We start from the raw sequence: 26031 nt of genomic DNA on the forward strand, positions 1-26031 counted from the left end.
ACTATTGGCTAATTTTCCCAGCAGCACAATGAGGAAAAAAAAAAAAAAGTCACCCTTCTCCACTTCAACCACCACTTTCCAATATGCTCCAGAGATAGATAGATAAATATTGATATGGATATATAAATTTTTATCAAAGCTATACATGCTGGCTGGGCATGGTGGCTCCCACCTGTAATCCTAACACTTTAGGAGGCCAAGACAGAAAGATCACTTAAGTCCAGGAGTTCAAGACCAGCCTGAGCAACATAGTGAGACCCTGTTTCTACAAAAAAAAATTTTTTTTGAAGAGCAAAGTGGCATGCACCTGTAGTCCTAGCTACTCAGAAGACTGAAGTGGGAGGATCACTTGAACCCGGGAGATAAAGGCTCCAGTGAGCTATGATTATGCCTTTGCACTTCAGCCTGGATAACAAAGTGAGACCTTGTTTCAAAAAAAAAAAATTTATACATGTGTGATTTAAAGAAGTAAACCATAAGACTCATTATGAAAAGTAACAGCTCTTACCTACACACGATGTCTACTCCCCAATGGCAACCACATTCAAGTTTTAGCCTTCTATTTTAAATCTTATATCCATATCTCTAAATAACATATTTATACTGCTACTTCTCGACTTTTCAGGTTTGAGCATTAACTATTGACTTCTCACTCTGAAAAGTAAGAATTTACCTCTCTTTAACAATCATCCCAGGGCCACTATATTTCCCATCTCCCTTCATCCTGATAGAATTATTTCATTAATTGATATTCAGAGCAAAGGGGTATAGTATACTTCATTTACTTTTGGAACCATTCAATCAATATGCTTCCCTACTTTCACTTTTCCCAGAGTTAATGAATCATTCCAGAATCTCCCTCATTGATAGATTGATAGAACATGTCAACGATTCTATCAATTTCATCATCTGGAGCCATTTTCCCCAGAGTCTCTCCCCATTCCCACCTGGACTGGGTGGTCTCTAGACCTGATGCATTGCTCTCACCTTGGTACCTCCCATCACCATCATCAGGCTAAGATTTGTCTCTTGCTGGGGACTTTCTCTCTCCTACATTCTATCTCTTCCTTAGTTTACTTTCTAGTTTTGATAGAGCATATCCTCTGGTAGCTTTCTGAGGTTTGTGAGGAAAATGTGTTGAGAAAGTATGTGTCTGAATCTTTTTATTCTCACGACTAATTCATAATTTTGGCAGCTGTGGAATTCCGAGTTGTAAAATGTTTGCCCTCAGTATTTTAAGGGTGTCCATTGCCTTCTAGCCACCAGTATTGCTGCTGAAAAGTCTGAAACCATTCTGATTCTAGATTTCTCATGTGAAATCTTCTCCCCCCAATCATAAGTTTGTTGAATCTTCCCTGTGCCAGTGAAATGACTCTATCTTTTGGGGATTTAGTGGGCTATCGCATCAACAAGCTCATATCTTTCAGTTCAGGAAATTTTCTCAAGCTATTTCTTTGAGTTTTCTTCCTTTACATTCTTTCTGTTTTCTCTTTCTGGGACTCTCCTTATTCAGTGCTGGAACTAACTCCTGAACTGGGTCTCTGATTTTCTAATCTTTGCTCTCCTGTTTCCTAGCACTTTGTCCTTTTTCTCTACTCTCTAGATTTCTTTCATATTCTTTTCAAAGCCTTTTACTAAATTTTTCATTTCTGCTATCATTGTTTTAACTTCCTAGGGCTCATCTTGTTTTTTGACTACACCTTTTTTATTGCGTTCTGCTCTTGTTTCCAGGATGAAATATCGTCTTTTTCTGATGATATTAATAAAAGGGAGAATATTGGTATTAATTAATATTAATTTTTTATTTTATTTTTACTTTATTTAAATAAAATTTTAATACATATTAATTTTTAAAATAATATTTTTATTTTAATATTTCCATCTTTCCATTTAGTCTCTGCTCCTAATTTTTCATTTTTTTATTTTTTGGATTGTTGTTGTTGTTTGTGGTCTGAGCTCCAATTTTTGTGTGAGGGGCTCTTCTCCAATGACTAGTGACCCATGGATGACTCACATTTCAGGGGGTGTCACTAAAGGCTGGTCGGTCACTCCATAAGCATGAATGAGGCATGTCCCCCTCGGCGAACTAAACTGTTCACATGGAGAAATCACAGTGCCAATGTTTCGGGGTTTTTCCTTTTCAGCTGGTCATGCGCAGAGAAGAATCTTCCAAATGGCTGCCTAGAATGTGCAAGCTTGGCTTCCAGCATTCTGGAAACAAAATGAGAGAAGAGGACAGAGGGGTCTCAGCATTCAGTTGTAAACCTTCACTTACTCTCTTATCTTTTCAGTAAGGTGCCTATTCCCTCAATAGGATGTACCATACCTTGTTACAAAGACCCTCTATCTAGCCATCTCTGGAGAATAAACCTCTGCTGAGGTGAGGAGGGACAGAATTTGGCTATTCTGAGTGGGGTAGGGGATCCCAAGTTCAAATGGCTTATTAAACAGACTTCAACCAATCCTCAAAGATTTTTTTAAATCAACTTTATTGATTTAAAGTTGATTTAAAATCAACTTTACAATTTCCTCATGTCTCTGTGTACACTGTTAAATAAAACAAAATAACACATGTGGTTACCATAAGGGCCTCAGCAACCTGGGGGCTCAAGGCCTGTCCTTTATCAGTCAGGTTCAATAAGGAGACAATACCCACACCAGTTCTTTGAACAGAGTAAAGAATTATTAACTAAGGTTGGCACGGTGGCTCACATCTGTAATCCCAGCACTTTGGGAGGCAGAGGCAGGTGGATCACTTGAGCCCAGGAGTTTGAGACCAGCCCAGGCAACACTGCAAAACTCCATCTTTACAAAAAATTAAAAAACTAGTCAGGTGTGGTGGTGTACATCTATAATTCCAGCTACTCAGGAGACAGAGGCAGGGGGATGGCTTGAGTCCGGGAGGGAGAGGTTGCAGTGAACCAAGATCACGCCACTGCACTCCAGCCTTGGTGACAGAATGAGACCCTGTCTCAAAAAATAAATACATCAATAGAATTATTAACTAGGTTTAGAGTTGTTGACTGGGTAAGTGAAAGAGTAACTAACTCTAAAATATCACAGAACTAGCAGAAGTAGCTACCATAGCTAGGGATGAGGTGACAGAGGGAAGAAGTTAGAGGTTATGAAAACTTGGAAACTTAGAGGAGGAGCCCCTGAAACTCAAACTGTTAAGGAGGAAGCACTGCTCGGCAGGTGCTAAAAGCAGGGCCCTGTGGGCCTGGGGCCCAGAGCTCTGAGAAAGGGGTAGTACAGTACCAGTACCAGGCTGGCTGGTGCTGGCATCTCTGAGTGGGAGGGCACAATGAGGCTGATTCTCCAAGTGTAGGGAAAACTGCCAACCGGATGGCAGGGTGAAGACGCACTGCCCACAAGAACAGCAAGCAGATGGGACGCCCACAGAAAGCAACGCCTCGAAGTCTCCCTCTGGCGCCCCCTATCTGCACATCCCAGCCAGAAGCCAGCTGACAAGGCACATGTGAGCCGTAGAGTCGGCTCCAGCACCCCAAAGCTGAAAGTCTAAGTGTGGGTTTGGAGCTAGAGACAGTAACTTAGTAACTGTCACACTCATCAGCTGGCAATGCCACCTACTCTGCATCACATTTTCCCTGAGCCAATGAGACTTACCCATGTTTTTGGCATTTGCACCCATATCACCAAGGCTTCTTCAGCACAGCCCCTGAAACCATCAGCTGAGTGAGTCATGGGTTAGAGTAATTGAAACGCCCTGGTTTTGGCTTTCTGAGTGAGTCGTATAATGCAAACACCTGTGTATCTTCCATTCCTACCATCATTCCTGGTATACAGCAGGTACCCTTTAAATGTTTCTTGAATAAAGCCAAGCCTGTATTCAACTATGTGCTGATTAAACCAAGATACTGTTGCCTAAAAAAGCATCAACTATTTTTTTAGATAATAATATGCTATTACGGTTTAAGTCTGGCATTCAAATTAGGGCAACCCTTTAGAAAAACAATTTGGTTAAAAGCCATATCCATGAAGATATCAATCACGGCATTATTTATAGAGTGAGAGAAAGCAGCTCATGTGTTCTACAACAGAGGCGTAGTTAAGTTGTGAAACCATCTCTCATTAGCATAATATGTCTGCATGTAAAATCAGAGTTATGGGAATAGTGTTGTACTATCAAAAAAAAAAATACGCTTTGGGAAGGCTGGATATCACAATGGGTAGAGCAGAGATTTCAGAGTCAAAGATATCCAGGTTCCAATCCTAGCTCTATCACTTATCCAAAGTGCAACTGAGACTCCCTGAGCCCTGGTTTCTTTATCTCTAGTGTCAGGAAAATGCCTGCTTCCCAGGATTATGTTAAGGATTAAATGAGAAAGAGAAAACAATCTATACAGATCTTGGTATGTGCCAGGTATTTCATAAGCAGTAAATGTTTTTATTGTCTTAAGTAAACATGGAGAATGGAAAGAGGTAGCAACATTATACTTACAATTATGCTTAAAAGAAAAACAGGTGCACTGGAGGAAAAAACTAAAATGAAATATGTTTAAATACTAAACAATGGTTGTACTGAGGGCTGGAATTATGATTGACTCCCTTTCTCTGTTCTCCAAATTATGTCATAATTCAACATATATATTGGGTTTCTGCCCCCAGCACTTGACACAGAGCTCCTAAACCCTTGTAATAGCCTGAGTGATAGGGGGGCTAGGCGCAACTTTTTTTCTAATATTTAGTCTTCAATCCCTGTTCCTGACACAGAGCTCCTAATTTCCTGGACAATAGGAGTGGGGTTTTGGTTCTAATGAGCTGACTGCCAGTGGGCTCCTGGAGAACATCAGGATAGGGGCTGGTCATAAGAAAGGTCAATGTCTGATTAGAAGCTTGGAACTTTCAGCCCCATTCCCCACGCTCTGGGGAGGAGAGTGGGGCTAAAGATTGAGTAATAATTGATAATGCTTATGTGTTGAAGTGTCCATAAAAATCCCTAAACTATGAGGTAGGAGAGCTTCCAGGTTGGAGAATGCATCCATGTGCCAGGAGGCGGTGCCTCGCAACTCCACAGGGACAGAAGCTCCTGCACTCAGGACCCTTCCAGACCTTGTCCTATTTCCTCTTCATCTGACTATTCATGTCTGTCTTCTATAATCTCCTCTATGATAAACCAGTAAACCTAAAGAAAGTGTCTCTGAGTTATGTGAGCCATTAAATTATTGAACCTAAGGAGGGGGTTGTGGGAACCCTGGATTTGTGGCCAAACTACACAGAGGTGTGAGTACCCAGTACTTGCGATTGGCATCTGAAATGGGAGCAGTCTTGTGGGACTGAGACTTTAACCTGCAGGCTCTCCCCTACCCTGGGTAGTTAGTGTTCAAACTAAATTAAATTGTAGGACACCCAGTTGGTGTCTGCAGAGAACTGGAGAATTGTTTTGTGTAGAAAACTCACACATTTGCTGTCAGAAGTGTTGTGCATAAATAAATGGTTTTCCTTTGCAGATGTTATTCATGAAATTTGGTACTTTAATAATGGCAAAACAGGCCAGGCACGGTGGCTCACGCCTGTAATCCCAGCTCTTTGGGAGGCTGAGGCAGGCAGATTACTTGAGCTCAGGAGTTTGAGACCGGCCTGGAGGAACATAGCAAAACCCCGTCTCCACAGGAAAAAAAAAATTAACCGGGCATGGTGGCATGAGCTTGTGGTCCCAGCTACTCAGGAGGCTAAAGCAGGAGAATCATTTGAGTTTGGGAGGCAGAGGTTACAGTGAGCCAAGATCGTGCCACTGCACTCCACCATGGGTGACAGGCGTGAAACCTTGTCTCAAAAAAAAAAATGGCAAAACATATCATTTTTAAGAAAAAGTTATAAGCAAAACATTCCAAAGATCAGGAAAAGTCATGACTCATTGGTCAGCAAAATGTCCAAAGAGCTGCCTGCCTTCCTGAATAATTTAGTCCCAAAGGTATTAGTTGGGGCCAGGAAGGCAGACATTGTGCCAGGGCAGCAGCTGGGAGGGTTTTTGTCCCAGTACAGACAAGGGCACCTGTGCTGGCAGTGGTGGCTACACAGACAGACTGATTATACACACAGGTATGATGGAAGACACACTTCTCACTAAAGGAGAAAGGATTTATAAGTATGGAAAGGGAGGAACTGAATGAACCATGTGATCATGGGTTTGGTATTGGAGTTTTCAGTGTGGACTCAAGGCCTTCAAGATAGGCAGATAGACAGATAGATAGATGGATAGATAGATAGATAGATGATGGATAGATAGATAGATGGTAGATAGATAGATAGATAGATAGATAGATAGATAGATAGATAGATAGATAGATACAGATTTAAATTGTGTAGATGTATATTTACATAAACACATATACAGATATGCACATGTATTTGCTAACTCCACTGATGATTTTATTTCCTGTAGAACATTGTTTATTCAATCAATAGATTATATTTTTTCATTAAAGGTCTCATTATTTCCATGTTGCCCAACACCCAAACAAGACTTAGAGTTGCTGGTTTCGAATATTAAAGCTTAAAGGAAACATCCTTCCCCTGATTCCAGTCCAAGAATCACTGACAAACTGAACAACTCTCAAAAGCAATGAGGGGAACTAGTGCCCAGATCTCGGTTTCCATATCTCATTCTCCACCAAGAGAAACCACTGTTCCTTGGAAAGATGGCCAATGCCATGGGTGGGATAGGGAAAGCACAAGATGAGCCAGGAACATCTTGTTTTAGAAAGCAAGGGAGTGCCTAAAGAATGGAGGGGGTATGGCAAAAGGACACAGAAGCCTGCTGAAGGGGTGACCCCTTGGCCAAGCAGGGAGATTTTCAGCATCAAAATAAATAATGAGGCCAGGTGCTGTCATCCCAGCACTTTGGGACACCAAGGCAGGAAGACCACCTGAGGCCAAGAGTTCAAGGCCAGCCTGAGCAACGTAACAAGACCGTGTCTTTAAAAAAAAAAAAAAAAAAAATTAGCCCGGCATAGTGGTGCACACTTGAAGTCCCAGGTACTTGGGAGGCTGAGACGGGAGGATTGCTTGAGCCCAAGAGTTCAAGGTTACAGTGAGCTACGATCACACCGCTGTACCCCAGCCTGGGTGACAGAGCAGGACCCTATCTCAAAAATAAATTAACAAAAATAAATTAAAATTAATAAAATAAAGCCAAAATAAATCATGAGTAAAATAGGAATCCCTGAGTCTACACTAATGTAAATAAAAATATGAATAAATAAATGTAGAGAAGAGAAAGAGTTTTTTTCTTTTTCTGTACAGAAGATGCCAACTAATAAATGCAGAAGTAATAGTGGACTTGGCAACTATCACAGTAATAATTAGGCCAAGAAACATCAATGGTGCTAAAACTAGTGGGAGGAAGTTTGATGAAGATCAAGATACTTACATAGTCTCAAAGGATCTCTCCATAAAGTGCTTTTTAATTACAAAGAGGAAAAAAGTAATTTACCTCGGAGAAGCCTGGCAGACACCATCTTAATCAAGTGATCAAAGTTAACATCACCGGTAATGGAACAAATTAAGATGTTGCAGGGCCTGACAGGATGCCGTAGGAAGAAACACAGCATGGTTTCTGTGATTTTCCTACCAGAAATGCAGAATCAGAATCTATTCATGGAGAAACATCACGCAAACCCCAATTGAGGGACGTACTACAAAAAACAAGTGTCAAGGTCATGGAAATCAAGACGGAGGAACTATTTCAGATTCGAGAACGCTAACCAGACATGACAGCCGCACGCAACCCCCTGACCCCGAACTGGAACATTTTGCTCTAAAGGACATCACCGGGATAACTGGGAAAAACCAATGGGGTCTGAGGACTTGATGGCAGTAATGTATTGAGATGAAATTCCTGGTGTTAATGGCTGTGTTGTGGTTATGTGAGAGTGAGAATGTCCTTGTTTGAGGAAATACACATTAAAGTATTCAGGAGTGAGGGGCCATCAGGCCAGCAACTTACTCTCAAATGATACAGAAAAAAAAAAAGTCCTTTGTACTATTCTTGCAACTTTTTCATAAGTTAAAAATTATTTCAAAGGGGAAGAAAAAGTCCCAAAACTTCATTCTGGCTGTGGCTGAAAGCTCTGAGTCTTTCTTTATCTCACTAAAGGCAAAGGCTGCAGCCAGTTCAGGTGGCCAAACCTGTTCATCCTGACTGTCTTGGGGCAGGCTGCCAGGCGTGGGCAGACAAACACCTCCCTGTGCAGGGGTTCAGGCCCGAGGCTGGCCTGGGAGGGCTGGATGCTGGCTGCAGGCCAAGGCTCCAGTGAGGAACCTCAGCACTAAGCACTCCAGGAGGAGGTCGGTCGCCTGTGGCCTCTAGGGCTTGGGATAGGAAGTGAAGCAAACCGGGACTTTTCCTATCTTCCACTGGGACCGAGACCTTCCCATCAGGCCCTGAAGGCTCAGGGAAGGAGGAGCCTAGGGAAGGGAGGAGGGGAGAGGAAGAGAGCAGTGCCTTTGCTCTCTGGTATTGTCACATTATATATATAAACACATATATATACACATATATATACACGTGTGTGTGTATATATATGTGTGTGTGTGTATACATGTGTGTGTGTATATATATATATATATATAAAATCTAAGTCATCAGAACCTGTTGTCCTTGGCCCTCTATGCCATTTCCCCTTCACTGTTTCCCCAGCAGGGGTGGCAGGGGTCCAGCTGGTGCAGTTGCCAGTGGAACCAGGAGAGGACTGCCTTAGGAACCAGTGTTCAGTGGCCTGTCACTAAGGGTTTCTGAGGTTTGTTTTTCCCCACAGCAAAGCTGCTGCTTCACTTTTTGCATATTTTAACAGTTTCAATGTTTTCCCTGGGATAGTCCTACAAATTTCAAAAATGGAAAAGCAGTAAGCATTTGCTGATGCATGTCTTCTCCATGCAACTGTGAGCTGCTAAAGGCAAGCGCTGTGCAAACTCACTTTTCTATACACTCCCTCCCGGTGCCTAATAAGGGTCGGTCCACAGCAAGCGCTCAATGAATGCTTTGTTTCTCTGTCCAGGTGTGTGTGTCTGTGTGTGTGTGTGTGTGTGTGTGTGTGTGTGTTCCCGCACTGCCTTTTTCTGCATATCTGGGGGGCAAAGAGATAAGTCCCATCACCACACCACTTCCCTCCATGTTTCAGCCTGCAAAGGCTCTCTCTGAGGCACCTGATTCCTAAATAAGGTCGTTCATGTTTGTGACTGTCTAAAGTGGCGTGCTTTGTTCCTAAGAGATGGATAAGCCATCTTTATCTGCCATAAGAAACAAGTGAGACAATGGCTCCTAGAGATAAGGAGCTGGGCACTGGGCACATGCTTAGTGTGGTTGAAACACTGACTTTTGCACAGCGCAGAGAAGCTTGTCCCCACCCCGCCCCAGTCATGAGCACTGTCCATTGTACTGAACGGTCACAGTTTGCAGCAACAGCGGACAATGGACCCCTGCTCAAGAGTCAGAGGTGTAGGAAAGAGGGTTAAAATAGGAATTTCCACTCCTCAGATGTTCTCCAAAGCCTGGTGGAAAGCACATCTGGGTCCTCACTGGTGACTGCTACGATCTAGATAAAGAATAGAGGCTCTCAAGAAATCAGAGATGGGCTCTGGGCTGGCAAGCTAGATTCAGGAGCTCTCATGGAGGTGATGGGGTCCCCAGGCTGGGCAAGCTCTAGGGCTGGAGGTTCTGCCCCCAGCAGTAGTGGCAAAAGCAGCTGTGAAGGCAATGCCTTCGGGAGCTTGCTGGCCCTTTTCAGGCTGTGCTATCTGAAAAGCATCTACGCATCGTACAGCCCATGTCAACAACATTTCGGCCCACAGAGCTGGAATGCTTCATTCAGCCCCAGGGCCTTATCTTCTGAGATCCAGTTACTAGCAACAAGCATCATGATAAGGTGGCAGCCAGGCGCCTGTCTGATCCTGCCTGGGTCCGGCATCTGACCCCAGTATGACCTCCCTCCTCTCCCACCTGGGCCTGACTCATGCTTCCAGAACAGGAACTCGAGGATCCCTGCTGCCCAGCCATAGCTGACTCATGGCTGGTCCAGGGGTTGCTCTGGAAGGGGCTCAGGGCAGTTGTCAGCTCTCAGGAAGGAGACACCTGTCATTTCCTGAGCACCTACCATGTGCCAGGCACCAGGCACACCCCTGAATTTCATTGGTATAATTAACTTGAAGGGGATTTCTGATCTTTCGTAGAAAGGAGAAAAATGAGGATCAGGCAGAAGTGAATTCAAAGGCCAATCTGTTAGCGCTGAGCACAGCCATCCACTCACCCTCAGTGCACTCCCTGGGGCCAGCCACCACCACCCCTGGGAACCACTGTTTCTTTTCTAAAATTTAAAAAAAAAGAGAGATTGGGCCAGGCGCAGTGGCTCACACCTGTAATCCCAACACTTTGGGAGGCCAAGGCAGGCGGATCACTTGAGGTCAGGAGTTGGAGACCAGCCTGGCCAACACGGTGAAACCCCATTCCTACTAAAAAATACAAAAAATCAGCTGGGTGTGGTGGCACAATCCTATAATCCCAGCTACTTGGGAGGCTGAGGCATGAGAATCGCTTGAATCTGGGAGGCAGAGATTGCAGTGAGCCGAGATCGTGCCACTGCACTCCAGCCTGGGCGACAGACTGAGACTCTGTCTCAAAAAAAAAAATAGAGAGACAGGGTCTCACTATGTTGCCAAGGCTGGTCTCCAACTCCTGGATTCAAGCAATCTTCCTGCCTCAACTTCCCAAAGCTCTAGGATTACAGGTGTGAGCCACCTCACCCAGCCTCACCGTTTCTTCATTCATTCCTCCATCCCACATTTATCAACGGCTTCCTCTCCTCTGCTTCATGGCCAGTCAGTCCCAGAGGGCAGACTTTGGGAAGCCCACCAGCTCTCCTGAAGGAGTCAGGCTTGCCTGGGAAAGGGAGCACTTGCACCCCAAGTCCACCAAGGCAGAAACAGGTATCCCTACTCCCTGCAACCCTCTCTCAGCCAGCGGGTGGGGCTAGCGTGGCCTCCGTGGCTGCAGAGGGGTCTCTGGCCTGGACTGCAGCATGGTCTTGGCAGCACACTCCTGCACCCAGTAGGTGCTTCGGGAGGCATCCTTGCTGTCCCCTGGCATCAGCCCTGCAGTGGGTGAGCAGGTGAGGTGGCAGGAGCAAGGAGATCACCTCTCATTCCTGTGGTTTCAGGTGCCTGGCTGATGTCAGGCCTGAGTGATGTGGCAGTGGGGGCAGGGGGTCACTGTGTCTGGGGCCTGAATGGGGGCTGAGGCTTTTCCTTAAAAGTTCATAAATCACTAAATATGTCCCCTTTCAGCACAGCCACACCCTGGGCCTGTGAGGATGCATCTCCTCATGCAGACACAGACAGCTTTCCTCAGGCCCTGCTCACTGCTCACATGTGCCTTTATGGTGCCACAGACCTTCCGGGGGTGGGGGTGGTCTCATATCCCTCACATGTGCAGTGAATACACACGTGTGCACATAACTCACACAGGCAGATAGTCCCTCTTGGGCACACAGGTGCATGCTACAAGCAGCCTTTTGTAAGTGCCCACAGCCCCCTCCCACCTCACATATGTCCACGTGGCTTCATGCTATTCCGGTGCCCACTGGTGTCCCCAGGCACAGACAAGCACACACTTGGCAGGGCACTTAAGCTTCTCCAAGCACTCAGGGAAACACATGACTTTGTGCTATCGCACATGCTCCCAAATGTACACACTCACAAATATGCAAAGTCTGCAGGAGCCTGAATTCCATCACACACCTGCACAGTCATGTGCACTCAGCACTCACACATACACTGCGGTTCCCAGGGGTGGTGCTCACTCAAGGCAGAAGGTACACACTCAAATCATGCACACACACCAGATGCGCAAGTGCATGCATGAACAACAGACTATGCCCAGGTGTCCACACAGCATTCGCACGTTCATGCCCACCAGTAGACATGTAAGTGGGACCTTCAGGACATCAGGAACGAGAGTACAGCAGGGAGGGAGCGGCAGCTGGCAGGATGCTGCAATCCCCAGCCTCACCTCTGGGAGCCGCTGTCGGGTCTGCAGCCAAGCCCTTGGCTTGGAAGGGCAGGAGCCTGCCTGAGGCACAATCCCACTGGCCTGAGCCAGCAGGTGGCACAGCTCAGGCTGGACCCAGCCAGCCTCAAGGAGGGAAGAGAGGGACATCATGGTGGCGCTGGAGTCCCTGCAGGGTATGGGATGAACTCTGCTGCTCAGATGGGCAGGGGCTGCAAGAAGGAAGAATGGGCAGCTTGAACTCAGGGAGGCGGGTCTGCGGTGGGGCAAGTGGATGGAATAGAACTGGAGGGTGGAGGAGGAGATGGGAAATGGAAGGGCAGGGGGTTAAGGAAGAAATAAAGGAGGCAGAGGGAAGGACTGCAGGGAGGGAGACGAAAAGGTTGAGGACAGGAGGGGAGTGAGAGAGAAGAGAAGCAGAGAAGAAAAAGTGAGGAGAGAAGAGGGGCCAGACCGGGACAGAGCAGTGCAGGGCTGTGAGGAAGGAGGTAGAGGGATGGGCACGCCCTGCACCACCAGCCACCTAGCCTCCCTGTCCTGCCAGCTCCATACCCCGTCAGGAAAGACAGGCCAGGGCTCTGCTGCCCTGTGCCCCCTCCCTTCTCCAGACCCAGGATGTCGGCATCCCTGGATTTTGAGATCCAAAAGGCAGGGCTCAACTTACCCCACATGGAAGACAGTGACTCACACAGATGAGCCTGCTAGAGCACCTTTTCCAGGAGCAGAGACCCACAAGGGTGGACGGGGGCTTGCTTTCCCCTCTCCTGGGGCTGGCAGGAACACCCCACTCTTACCCCAACTCATAGTGATCGCCGGAGGGTGGTGCACTCTGCTCCAGCACCTGCCACCTGCCTAACACGCACTTGGGGACAGCTTCCAATAGGATGCAAGTGGCAGACAAAGGTACCCCAGGAGGGCAGGTGGGGGAGGGTGAGAAGCACTGGGGAATGGGCACCCCTCATCTCCCACAGGCTCAGCGGCTCCCTCAGGACAAGGAGAAAGCTGGGAACCCTAAGACAGAACTGGAGGTTCTCGTTGCCTAAATCTCTCCTGGCTTGCTGCACATGGAACCCATTTCTTCCCATTCAGGGCTCTGCAGAGGCAGAAGATGAACAGTAAAATGCAAAGATCTGGCAACCTTCAGAGCTGGGTGAGTCCTGGGGTCCTCACCCCATTATGCCTAAGCTACAACCCCATATTCCCTGTCCTCCCAGCCCTGGGGGCCCTGGTCCCACTATGCAGGGGTGGCTCAAAAGCCCAATGAGCTGGAAGGGTCTGAGAGAGCACCCCATGTCACAGGGGAGGGGAGGCAGCCTTGGACCTGGGATCTTGTTTGCGGCTCTTTATCATGGACACACTCCTAGAACTCCCCAGTCCCTCCACCTCCTCCTGAAGTACTCCAAGAGCTGGTCAACACCGAGAGCCCACCTCAGGCTGTGGCACGGCTCTTGGTGGGGCCTGGTGGGTCATGGGCTTGCCTCTCCCATAACTCAGGGCCCAGTTGGAGACACCGTGACTGTTCACTAATCAGATACCTGAGTGTGTAGGAGAAAGGCCTTGCCCGCTCTATTCTTCAGATGAGAACACTGAGGCTCGGCGAGGCAACAAGTCTTTCTGAGGGCCAGTGGAGCAGACCAGCCTGGGAGGCCTAAGGGAAGTGCTGGCAGAGCTGAAGCCGCAGTTCCCCTGCCTGGTCTTGCAGTCCAGCCCTCCACCTCACCCTTCCCCCTCCCTCAGCCCTGCCCTGGGCTCCAAACTCCGACCTGATGGAGTCCCCACACCCTCTCACCTGGGCAGGCCCACCTCAGACTGCCTGCTCCAGACCCACACACCCCATCCCCTCCTCCCTCTGCAGGAGCATGCCCCTGCCATCACTCCCTTGCTCCATGAAACCCAAAGGCAGACCCCTCGCAATCCTCCCCATTCCCATAGCACTGCAGCCCCTGCATCTGACCACATCCCTTCCTGCTTAAAACTCTTCAACAGCTCCCAGCTTCCCTTGGAACAGAAAGCTCACTCCTCATGTCAGCATTCAAGAGCCCCGCATACTTTTCTGGCTTCATCTCCAGCCACTGTCACCCGCTACCATCACCTCCACCCGACCCTCTTAACACCCTGGTCTGCTCTCCAAACACACAACTGCTTGCATGTCCCTGGCTCAGCCTACAGGGCCAGCTATGTCTTACCCTTACAAAACTTCACACGGCCATTCTAGAGAGGCCAAGTGCACCCCTCAGGGCTCCCGTAGCCCCCAGGCTTCCTCCCTTCCTGGTGCGTATCCTCTGTGTGCTTGTCTGAATCCTCCTCTAAACTGTAACCTCTCTGCAGGCAGGGGCCCAGCCAGCCTTGCCAAATGATTGTCCTCTGCACCCAGCACACCCGTGAACACCTAGTAGGTGTTAAAGAAACACTGTCTAACATTAGGCTCTAATTATTTCATTGATAGTGTGGTCTGGCTCCCCACTCCATCCGCGTGGGCCGAGGAGACACTCAGCCGGGGGTGGGGAAGCTGTCAGTCAAGTTCCCCTCAGCTCCCACCTCCATGCTCCCTCTCTGGGGGACGGGCCTGCCCCCACCATGGGGTTCCAGAGCAGTGGTAGGCCCACCACAGTGCCTGAGGCCCCAGGGACTGTCCCTGGGAGAAATGGCTTAACATCTTGTCAACACCAACCTCCCCAAGCTCCTTAATCACTTCAGACACTACACAGCTGATGGGTGAGCAAGAGGACCTGAGACCTCCCCCATCCCCTCTCCACCTGCCTACAGGTCCCTGGGGCCTCTGCAGAACCACCCAGAAGCCCCAAATTGTGACATCACCAGTTCAACAGCCTTCCCCACTCCCATAACTTCCTGAAACAGCCAGAGCGAGAAGATGATGCATGTGAGCCCTGCCCTTGGGAAGCTTCCAGGTTGGGAAATGAGGAATGAGCCTGACACCCAGGGCCCAGAGAGACCCAGGGCAGAGGCAGGCCAGGAGGCAGACACGCGCTGCTGGGTAATGAGGACAGCACCAGTAATCACGGCTACTCCTTGTTAAGTACTTACTAAGTGCAAGACTCCAAGCTAAGCAATTAATAGACCTTTTCTTGTTTAATCCTTACCACAATTCCATAGGGTGAGTATAATCCTTATTTTATAGATTGAAAAAGGAGGCTCAGAGAGATCTAGCAATGTGTGCAGCATCACACAGCTAGTCAGTGGTAGAGCTGGAATTTCAATCCAGATCTGCCAGCTGCAAAGCCGGTGCCCTTTCTACCCCACTTCAAGCTCTAGGTAGGGGTTTGTTACTTCCCTTCCAAAAAGCCTCATGGAAGCCCCATTACCAATAACATAAGCCCCCCACAGCTGAGGCTCCCCCAGTTTGACCCCTGCCTGCCTTCTCACCACTGCTCCCAACACACCACCGTCACACCTTAGATTTTAACACTGCCGTTTTTGAAGTTTACCCCTCTGAGTCTTGGCTTCTGCTGTTTACTCAGGCTCAAAAGCCAGCCCCACTTTACAGATGACAAAACAGAGGACTAAGAATGTGAAGTAAGTAGCCCAAGGTCATGCAGCTAGAAAGCAATTGAGCCTGGTTAGAGCCCAGGTCATTAGAGCATCAAGTAATCAAGCATTAATTTGTGTTACAGACAATTAGGGGATGAGAATTAGCAGGACTTGTCGCTAATGGTGCAGAAGAAGTTAGGGGAGAGGAATCAGGCAGGTTCCAGAGTGAAGGAGGGCCAGGATAGGCCTTGAGAAATGGGCAGGTTCTGAAAGGGAAGGGCATGAGAAAAGTACAGAGATGACAGCAAAGAGAGAGAGAGAGGAAGGTACAGGGGGTTGTCAAAATTAGGGAGAGAATGTGGAATGGTGAAGAGAGCTGTGACTAGGAGTTAGGAGACCCGGCTGTATCCCCTCAACTTCCTGTGTGATATTGGGCAGGGAAGGCCCTTCCCTCTCTGGGGGGTGCCTTGTATATCAATGAAGGATAGATGCACCTAGGTGGTCTCTGGGGTCCCACCTGGCCCTGACATCCAGGAATTTGTGTGTGTGTGTTGCTATTGGATCTTGAAACACAGAATCTGACCCCAGACCCTGACACGGGGCACAGGCTTGGACACCAAGGGCAGACAGGGCCAGCTGCCAACATGACACCTGACAGAGAGCACCCGAGGGCTGTCCTCAGCCACACACAGTCATTCATGCACCCCTTCTCCCCCTGCATCCGTGCTACTAAGCATGTGTGGACTCGCTACAGTGGATCCAATCCTGTGGAAGCTGGAACGCAGCAGGGACGAACGAGTCATATCAAGGAAAGGCGTTTATCCTCAAGGAAAGGCAAAGGGAATGAAGGTCCTTAGAGAAGGGGCAGAGAAAAGCTCCTGAAAGTAAGGGTGGCGTTTTCCAGATTGGAATACATGGTCTGCCAAATTGGAGGACATTTGAGGAAAAAGAATGGTCCCCAATCAAGACAGCACTGCATCCGAACATAAAGTACCTTTCAGACCATCAGCAAAGGAAACAGTCCTCTCTGGGGGGGCCTGTGCTCACAATAACAGACACTGCTGGAGATCTCAGAGCCCGTGGAGGCAGAAGATGCCTCACTAAAGACTGTGGACACACATATCTGGGCACACACACATGATGCACACACAGGTGCTCACACACAAGCCTGAACAGAGACCCCACCGTGGGCTGTCCATCCTCCCACTTCCCGGCTGAGCTGGTAAGCAGCTCTCCCTCTCCAGGAAACACGCCCCTCACGTGTTGATGACATGCAGCCCTGGAAGTCAGAACGTCTTGCTGTCTCACCTCGATCCCTCTTGCTGCCGTTCTGATGTGCTTGCTTCTTTTCTGACTCAAGAGATGCCAAACAGAAACAGTCCCACCCACCTCTGCGTCCTGACTTTCACCCTCTGGAACGTGAACTCAGCTCTTACCTTTCCTATATGTTTGACCTCCATACCCCTGTATTATTCACAACTGAATGCTAAATGATGGATCATGGGCACTTGGGAGCCCACGTGATCCTCCAGTGGCCAGCCTCACTGTACCCTCCAGATTTATCCCACAGCTAGAAGCTCAGCACAAGCACCAGCTCCTCTGCTCACTGGCTGCAAAAGCTCCGCCTGAGTTTCTGTGCTCTACAAGGTTATGGTAAAGATTACATGAGAACTACCTGCAAAGCACTTAGCACAGAGCAGGGCACAGAATAAGCCCTCGATGATGAATAATACACTTATTATTAATATTTGTTCCTAATTTTAACTCCCTCTACCTTTATCCCACCATCCCATAGGTTGAGTAGGAAGTCCTTCTTGAAGTCTAATCTCAAGAATTCATGCCATGGATTGGGCCAATGTTCCACCTTTATTGGAGTCTGGGGACTTAGGTGGAAAAGGCAGAACTGGCTGGTTGGAGGAGCCACCTCCCTGCAAGGGGCCAGGAGGGAGATTACAGAGGCGCCAAGCCCAGAGCTCCAACATGCACCTGCCACAGCTCCAGGGGAGATCGGGGGCCTGCCAATTTACCCCGCCCCATGATCTCATGGCTGTGTGTGCCAGGCACTGGCTCAGGGAGCAGGTACTGACAGCAGGGACCGGGCAAGAAGCCCAAGACAAGACGGAAAGGCTGTGGACAGCCGGCAACAGAGCTGTCCCCATGGGGCTCAGACACGAGCTTCCTCCGGCCTCCACGTGTGGCCTTTAGCTAGTGACTCACCATCTCTGTCCCTCCTTCCAGGCCCTTCCATGCTCCCCAGTAGCCTCCCCGTGCTGCCCCCTCACCCCAAAAGACAATGGGTGAGGGGAGGAGAGGCTCTCTTCCTCGCCAGGGGCCAGTCCCTCCCCTGCATCTCTTTCTGCTGACCCTGAACAGGACACCCTTGTTTTAAAGCACAGGAAGTTTGCTGTGCAGGAGATAGGTGGCCAAATGCTGTCACTCCTGAGGCTGCTGCAGGCATGCACCTAAATGCCAGCTGTAAAGGGACTATAATCCCCAAAGAGATGCCTCTCTCTCTCTGTTTCAGCGTGTCCGTAGAGATCAGACAGACCAGGAGTCAACCCCAACCGCAAGGTCTCCTGTATCTTGACCTTCAACCTCTCCTTCCCCAGCTAATTCCTGGATATGTCTCTCCCCAAATTATCCCCTCCACCCACCCCAAAATCCACCATTGGGGATCCAAAGACCCTCCCCTGAGCCTGGCTGGACAGGCTGCAGCTTCTGGAACACAGCATGGGCAGGCCTGGCTAGCAGCCCCAGGTGAAGGGGCCATCTGGTCCTACTGGACCACCAGGGGCTCCCTTTGCCTTCTGATTACAGGAAGAGGACTCCACATGGCCCAGAGTTCTGCCCTCAGGGTGCATTATCTGCTCCCCATCTCACTGTATGCTCTCAGGCCTTCAGCTCCAGCGCAGCCAGACACACATGCCTCCTTGTCCCCACCAAGGATCTCCTCACCTAGGTCCTACCCCTTCCAGCTTCCTGGCCCTACTTCCTCACCTACCCTTCCTGCAGGGAGCCACCTGGGCTCTGCCTGTCTCTCCCTCTGCAGCCACCACCCTAGCACTAGAGTCCAGGTGCCCCTGCTGCTCCCACCTCAGACCTTGGTCTGAGAGACACCAGCCTCCCCCACCCTCAGGGAATTCCTCAAAAATCAGAAACATCATGACCTGGGTCCATCCACCCTACACACACACACACACACACACACACACACACACACACATACACGCTCTATCCTCCCTTCCCAACCCCTGGCCCCCACCTCCCTCTCTGTAAGGAAACTGGGGAGACTCAAGTCCCCTCCAGCCCAGGAGCTCTGTGAATCTGAGGTTTCTCTCCACGGCCTCAGGTCCGGGCTTCCGCCCCGGATGCAGCCGAGTCTGGAAGCAGGCTGACCACAGGGTACACACACTCCTGACTGGCCTCTGGCTCCTAAGGAGGAGGATGGCTGGCCTTGGTAGCACTCCCCACTCCACTTCCCAGAATCTCCCTCAGCCCCACCTTGGCAGAAGCCACACTCCCCTCTTTTCTCTCCCCAGCATCTCACAGAGAAGATACTTGGATGGGCCACAGGCCAAAACTGGGCCAAAGCCCTGGAGAGGGGGACCTGGCTCAAGGCCACACCACATTTCCATGTCATTTTCCAGTGGCACCAACTGAGCTGGACAGGTGTGTGGCTGGACAATCCCCACCCAGGAGGCAGGGAAAATTCCCAGAGTACCAGGTCACTGAGCCGTCTCTGGGGTACGGCTCCCAAGGACTGGCTGGTTCTGGAATGATGCCGCTAGGATGCCAGATGCCAGCTGCTCCCCCTGCCTGCCCCAGCCTCAAAGAAAGCCTTGTCCCTCCCAGACCATCACATACTCCCCGCTCTTGGAAGCCTTCCCTGGCCAACCCCACCCAACTTTTACCACTTACTATACCACTTACTTCGCGTCCCCTCGGCACTTAGATCCCAAGTTACCCTGTACTCATTTGCCCTTATTTATGTATTACTTTTCAGATGTTCTCACAGAGCTACACATGCCACAATCATCACTAGTTGTGAGAGTCTCCAGTGTTCATTAAGCCTATTTTGCTGGAAGTTTAGTCCCTGGAGGATTAGTCCCTGCCCTTAAGGAGTGCCAAAGAAGACTTTGGAATCTAAGTCACATCTCCCCTGCTGCAATTTTTTCCTCTTGATAATCAAGGAATCTCACTGATAAAACTCTCAACGAGGAGCAGCTCTCCCCATGAGCAAGTTCTTGCCTTCATTGCCAGGGAGGCCCCAGCTAAGGGTATACTGGGAAAGGAATCTCTGGGGAGTACCTGGAAGAGGTCAGCTTCTCCTCAAAGGAAGCCTCTCCAGCTGGTGTACTGCAAAGCCTTCCAAGACCAAGTTCCCTCTTCCTGGCCTCTGGAACCAGCCTGTGTGCCAGCGCTGTGTCCCCAGTAACACACATGAGTCTCTCCCTCAGAAGCCACAGAACGATGCAGAGAGAGACCAACCCAGGATTGATTCTCAGCACTTACTAATTGTGTGGACATAACTGCTCTGGACCTCAGCCTTGCTGTCTATAAAATGAGCACCGTTTTTATAGATATGAACACTTTAAGAGAGTCATAAAGATTGAAGTTGATCTGTGCTGCACCTGGCACAGAGGCCTCCCTCAGTAAATGGCAGCCACTGCTATTGGGGTGCCCCAACACCCCTTGCCCCTGCCCACCATTAGCTTTCACTTAGGCCCACATTGAGGGTGTGGCTGTTGTGTTGGGGGAAGGAAAAAAACCATGCCTGGGTTGCAGGGCCCCCACCCCCAACTGGTCTGCTTTTGTGGGAAGCATTTTCTGATGCCCTGGCCCTACCCGTGGGCTGGTTGACTAAGTGTCCAGCATCATGAGGAAAAGAGCAGGGTTCAGGGACAGCTTGGTTCAGCCCTGAAACTCATCTGGGCCTAGGTCCAGATGAGAGGCAAGCCTGGGAGGCCTTCCGTTGTACCCTTGCCTGTCCTGCAGCACCCTCTAGCCTGCAGGCCGCTCCTGGGTGGCATAGCACCTTGGATGTCAGGTGTGGGCCTTCCCAGGCACATGGCATGAGGGGGCACTTCTGTGGGTTGTTGGGGGCAGGAAGGGATGTGTCTCCAGCTGGATCTGGGCTCTCGCATTTTGGGGCCCAGCCATGCCAGGACAGCACACATGGGTGCTTAGTGCGAATCTCATGATGGAGCAGAGGAGGAGAAAGGCAAAACCAGGGAGTCCCCAGGCCCCTGCTTCTGCCCCGCCCAGAGACAGTGGAGCAGGTGTCTCCAGCTTCTTAACCTCAACGCACAGTAAGAAATACATTTTACAGCAACCAATAGACACATACATTTACAAAACGATACTCTGTAATGCACTGGGCTGGTTTTCTCTCCTCACGCCCCTCTAGTGAGTCACAGATGAGTCCCACTATAAGTAATGTAAGCAAGCCACAGTCCCTGGCTGGCAAGTGAGGGAGTGCCCCACCAGGACAGGGACACTGAGGCAGCAATGAAAACAGCCAGTGCAACCACTCCTTCCTTTTTCCCCCGCTCAGACCCTCATGGGTGAGGAGAGAAGCTGCCAAGCCGAGGACTCCATGAGAAAGATGCCGGAGCTGCCCCACTCCGCAGCAGGCGCTTCCCCTGGATTCTCACTATCCTCACGACAGCCATGAGCACCAGCAGTTGTCTGTTCCATTTTGGAGAGGAGGCAATGCAGGTTCAGAGGCTTTAAAAAGATTTACTGTGTGCTTGCTGTGTGCCGGCAACGTTTATATGGTTTATATAATGCTGAATGGTTTATATAATGCTCAGCGCTTACCTATTCCCCAGAGCAGCCCTAGGGAGCAGGTACCGCTGCATCTGCATTGGCAGAGGAGACCGCAGCTCCCCCAACCCCCGGCTCAAGGTCTCACGGCCAGTTGCAGGCCTGCATCTCTCAACCCAGAACACCTTTAAGGAGTCCCTCCTGCCCCAGGCAGAGTCCTAGGCTTCCCTGCAGATCCAGGTAAACTTCAGGTAGGAGGAGGCCTGCCTGTAAGTGGGGAACATCAATGGGAAGGAGCAGATTGAAAGCCAGAAGAGAATATGAAGAAATGGCTGTGGCTGTGGGCTCACAGAAAGGGGGCAGCCCCCTTGCCCAGCTCTCCTCCATAATCCAGAGGCTATTTTAATTTAATGTTGATCATAAAAGAAATATTGACGGTGTGGCTGAATCAGGCTCCGCTGTGGCCTCCACGCAGGCAGCCTGCTCTGGACCCTGTGGTTCCCTGGCTACTCCAGACCCCCTCGCTCCCCAAGGTCAGCTGCAGATCAGAGCTTCCTGGGCACAGAGAGCCCTGCTCAGAAGGGACATCTCCATTCACAGAGGTGAGACGGCCTGAGGGTTTCACAGTGGAAAGGAAAGCCCTGTCTTTGGAACCTGATATGGATCTGGCTGCCAGGGTCCAGGGTCACCTGTGGGGAGGGGCAGCAGCCACCCAGCTCTGCCAGAGACAGAGGGCAGGGCCAGACCTGGGGCTTCCCGCCCAGGATGCCATCAGCCAGTTGAAATTCCAGCCCACGCCGGCACCCTGAGGGCTGTCGGGGAGGGGTGGGATTTATGACTTCCCCACCCCCCCGCAACACCCCAAAGGGAAATGTGTTGAGCTGGTCAACATCTCTCTGGTCACAGGGCCAGTGCTCCTGAGGCTCCTAAATAATGGGGCAGGAGCCAGGTCATTAGGCAGGGGAGACTGTCATTAGTGCGGGTGATGCCACCACCGCTCAGACAATGGCAAACAGTCATTAGCGGCTGTGTCACAGGGATGAGGCAATGCTGGATGGCTGGGGGGTGGCGCTTCCCCAGCCACACACTCACACACACACGCACATGTTCACACACAGAGGAGGAAGTAGTCATGCTCAAACACTCACTCCCACAAGGACATCTAGAGACACACGCATCCACACGTGGGGGCATGAGTGGGTGTGTCTGCACACTCACATGCTCACATGTCCACACACATTCACATGCAGGGTGTGAGGAGGCATGTGCTCCCACGTGTTCACACAGTCACATACAGGAGAATGAGCAGACAGCCGCATTTGCACACTCACATGTTCACACAGAGGAATGAGTGAGCACAGGGTGCAGGGAGACATGTTCACACACAGTCACAACAAATTCACACACACACACAGGCATACTCGCATGCTCACGTTTCCAGACTCACACGCAGGGGCTGAGAGACACATTGCCCAGAAAGGGCCACAGTGTCTGGGACACCCCCCACCCACACACACCGCAGGGGCAGGGCCCTCGGATCCTCCCCACACCAGGCACCCAGACACCCCCTACCCTGAGATAGCCACACAGAACCTCAGGGGCCCCCCGAGGAGAGACCCAAAGACACCCCCTCATCCCACCCTCCCCCTGCATCAAATGATGCAGCAGCCAGGAAGGAAAAACCCAGTGAAGCGTGGAGGCAGCCAGGCTGCGTGGACCTTGGCAGAGGCGGTGTCAGCTGTGCCGCCGCAGTGCTCTCCACACTCCCAGCTCCGACAGCCAGCACAGACCTGCCCCCAACATGAACCCCCAAAAAATGGGCTGCTGTAGGCGTGTTTCTCTGCCCGCCTCCCTGTGGGAGAGGGACAGGAAGCGGGAGGCTGGAGTTGGAGGAGGGGGGGAGTAGAGCAACTGAAACCCAGCCCCTGGCCCTGGGTTGAATCTTCTCTCCCGTCCTCACCAGGCTTTCCCCCCGCCAAGCTATGGAGCCGCCCTTCAGAAAACACAGGCAGGGAGTGGGACAAGAGGCAGAGAAAGTGGCAGGCACAGCCACGCCAGGCCAAGAGAGCAGCCTGGAACCCAGCCCTCCACTCTGGGTTCAACATCTAGCTCCACCACTTATCAGCTGGTAGTATTAGCTTCCTGCGGCTGCTGTAACAGACTTCCAGAATTTAGGGGCTCCACGCAACACAACTCTATTTCTTCATTTAAATAAATCTTACTGGCTGGGCGTGGTGGCTCATGCCTCTAATCCCAGCACTTTGGGAGGCTGAGGTGGGAGGATCACTTGAGGTCAGCAGTTCAAGACCAGCCTGGGCAATATGGTGAAACTCCATCTCTACTAAAAATACAAAACTTAGCCAGGTGTGGTGGCACGTGCCTGTAGTCCCAGCTGCTCAGGAGGCTGAGACATGAGAATCATTTGAACCCAGGAGGCGGAGGCTGCAGTGAGCCGAGATCTCACCATTGTACTCCAGCCTGGGCGACAGAGCAAGACCGTGTCTCTAAATAAATAAATAAATCTTACTTACCACTGCAGCTCTGGAGGCCAGAAGTTCAAAACAGTCTCACTGGCTGAAATCAAGCTGTGGGGCTGCGGTCCCCCTGGAGACTCCACAGGGGAACCCATTTTCCTGCCTTTTCCAGCTTCCCACATCTGCCTACGTTCCTGGGCTCCCTTCCATCTCCCTCACACCACCTCAGTCTCCTGCCTCCCTCGTCCAGTTTAAAGGACCCTAGTGATGACACTGGGCCCACACAGACAATCAGGATAATCTCTCCACCACGAGATCCTTAATCCCATCTGCAAAGTCCCTTCTGCCATGTAAGGGAACATGTTCATGGGTTCTGGGGATTAGGATGTGGACATCTTTGGGAGGCTGTTATTCTGCCCACACTGAGACAAGTCATTTAAGCTCTCAGAGCCTCAGCATCTTCAACTGTAAACTGAAAATATCTCCTCCACATGGGTGGCCATGGGATTTGGAAAGCCACGTGAGTCCTCAAAGCACTGCGCCTCTCACCCGGGCCACCTCAGTCAGCAGCACTGCCCTCTCCAGCTGGGGCTTCCTGAGGATGGCTTTGAAGCAGTGTGCAGCAGGAGGGGGACCCCTGAGGCCAGTGAAGGGGTCCGTGTGGACTTGGGCAGGGGTCGACAGTTGGGGTAAGGACTGGGGGCAGCGGGCGTCCATGGGGGTTCCCTGGATCTGGGCGGCAATGAGCCTGTGGTGAGGGGAGCCACCCTGAGCTGAGGACACAGCTGCAGTGACCCAGCACTCAGTCTCCTGAAATGGGCTGCTGTAGGCGTGTTTCTCTGCCCGCCTCCCTATGCGAGAGGGATAGGAAGCGGGAGGCTGGAGTTGGAGGAGGAGGGGGAGGAGGGCAACTGAAACCCAGCCCCTGGCCCTAGATTGAATCTTCTCTCCCGTCCTCACCAGGATTTCCCCCCCGCAAGCTGTGGAGACACCCTTCAGAAAACACAGGCAGGGAGCCGCCCTTCAGAAAACACAGTGGGTGCTGCTCCTGTTTATTCCTGCCCTCCCCTCCCTCATCTACTGCCATCTGTTTGCAGGGCCCCAAGGCCAATGGGCAGGCAGAGGCCCCAGACCAGCCTGCTATTACCCTGGTAAGTGCAGACTGCAGAATGATGACCCAGGCAGATAAACCCCACATAGAGGAATCGCCTGCTGGAAAACAGTCATTAGCCCCAGATCCCTCCTGGCACTGTTTGCCCTCTCAAAAGGTAGCCAGTGGCCGCTCAGAGAGGAGCTGGGGTCATTGGATTCCCACCAGCCGGCCCTGCTCCATCCAGCAGCCCAGGCCGGGGCCCAGTCCTGAGCCCATCTACGCCCACTGGCCCAGCCCGCCCACTCCCTCTGCTCCTCACCTCATCTCCATTGGCTGCCCTTCCCCAGCCCAGCCCAACCCCAGCTCTTATCCCACCCAACAGAGGGACTGCAAGGCCGGGGAGTGGCAGGGCTTCTGGAGATGCTTATTTGGAAGTCCAACTAGCTCCTCTGAGCTTCAGCTGCTGCCTTTATCTGGCCCGATAATAGACCGAAACCATATTCTGCTCCCTGTTAAGCTATCTGTGAGCCTGCCAGGGTGGCAGCAGCACTCTGGGTGCTGAAAATCTGGGCACAAGCCCCATTCCTCTGCAAAATGGGAGTGCAGCAGCCCCATGCCTGCCTGCTGGTGCTGAGGAGATGGCATTGGTCACATGAGCAAGCACCTGCTGTTATCCTAGGCACTGATGCTTCCTCCCTGAGACACGGTGGGCAAGGCTGGCCCCCGACTGGCCTTTCACAGACCAACGGCCTTGGAGACTCCCCGCCTCTCACGGCATCAAGGAATCCCCAACAGGTGCTGAAGGAAGCATATAGAAGGATGGGGAGGGGAAAACACAGCTTCCTGCACATCGTAGATCTCTGATAAATAGGTGCTGAATGCTTAACGTTCAGCCACGGAGCTCCCACTATATGCCAGGCACCGTGCTCAGTGCTGGAAATAGCACACACCACAATAGATGAAGCTGCCCTTCTCCAGATATGTCCTGAGCCTCCTAGACAGCCACTGAGGACCCCTGGACGGACAGAACATCCCTGCATGGCAGGCAGACTGCAGGTTGGTGGCTCCCCACCCTATGTCAGTTGGAGCAGTGCTCAGCGCCACCCTGGGCCACTGCCACCCTGGCAGGCCCACAGATCACTCAACAGGGAGCAGACTATGGTTTCGGTCTATTATCGGGCCAGATA

General features: G+C 50.8%; 1 long non-coding RNA gene and 1 other non-coding gene across 2 annotated transcripts; one reads left to right on the forward strand and one right to left on the reverse strand.

The window, feature by feature from the left end:
- Positions 1-1843: 1843 nt before the first annotated feature.
- LOC134807475 (uncharacterized) lies at positions 1844-24329 on the reverse strand. Its single transcript, XR_010148025.1, has 2 exons — positions 23809-24329; positions 1844-2211 (listed from the first exon to the last, which is right to left on the reverse strand). It is a non-coding gene; the product is annotated as an uncharacterized LOC134807475 (long non-coding RNA).
- LINC02874 (long intergenic non-protein coding RNA 2874) lies at positions 14875-20168 on the forward strand. Its single transcript, XR_001707972.3, has 3 exons — positions 14875-15137; positions 19051-19180; positions 19515-20168. It is a non-coding gene; the product is annotated as a long intergenic non-protein coding RNA 2874 (transcript).
- Positions 24330-26031: the final 1702 nt, after the last annotated feature.

Source organism: Pan troglodytes, chromosome 10 (genome assembly GCF_028858775.2).
Source record: "Pan troglodytes isolate AG18354 chromosome 10, NHGRI_mPanTro3-v2.0_pri, whole genome shotgun sequence".
In the NCBI taxonomy this organism is placed as follows: Eukaryota; Metazoa; Chordata; class Mammalia; order Primates; family Hominidae; genus Pan; species Pan troglodytes.